The sequence below is a fragment of the Rhagoletis pomonella genome, unplaced genomic scaffold (assembly GCF_013731165.1).
Source record: "Rhagoletis pomonella isolate Grant_MI unplaced genomic scaffold, Rhpom_1.0 Rhpom_scaffold_00007, whole genome shotgun sequence".
Taxonomy (NCBI): domain Eukaryota; kingdom Metazoa; phylum Arthropoda; class Insecta; order Diptera; family Tephritidae; genus Rhagoletis; species Rhagoletis pomonella.
The window spans coordinates 14871829-14872562 of NW_023458561.1; positions in this window are offsets into that span (position 1 = coordinate 14871829).

Sequence of the window (734 nt, forward strand, 5' to 3'; positions counted from 1 at the left end):
TCTTTCACAGTATGATTGTGAGGTTCCAAAGAATAAGTAACATATACACGTGCGTGAAGCTGCTGCGCTTGTTACGAAAACAGACCAGCCAGCAAAAAATCCGAAAATGAATCCGAAAACGGGAAGACAAGTGGATGAAATGCGGATTAGGTCTACAAAAGTGCCGAAAACGGTTGTGAACAGGCTACATTTTCGGCTATTTTTCTGAAAATTTTCTGATTCTGGGGAACTACGCTTAAGAGCGAAATACACCACACAAGCGGCTTGACAAACCAAGAGAAATATCCCTTTACTGCAAGCCATTTGTGTTGTGTATGGGAAGTTTAAAGAATTTGCTCGCACCACTAGTATACCCTAGACACTAGCGGCACCCACTTTAGGAAAGCCTGTCTTATACAACGTCGTTGAAAATTTTCGCGATAAGTTTATCGCGATAAGCTGTTGTGAGTGATCGCGAATAGATTACTTGCACCGTTTTTCTCATTTATGAGAGGCCGACATCGGCAATACTCGGGCTTCTCATATTCGAGTGAGGAAATTTCTTTGCTTTTTTCGATCGCGAATGAAAAGCAGCGGAAATTTTTTTGTCTATCGCATTCCGAATATGAGATATGATAAATTTGTTTGCACTTTTCACTCGCGATAAAAGGATGCAAAAATAATTGTGGAATATTTTCGATCGCGAATGTGAGTGAGAATTTCCGAACCCTGGTACATACATATGTGTGTATATT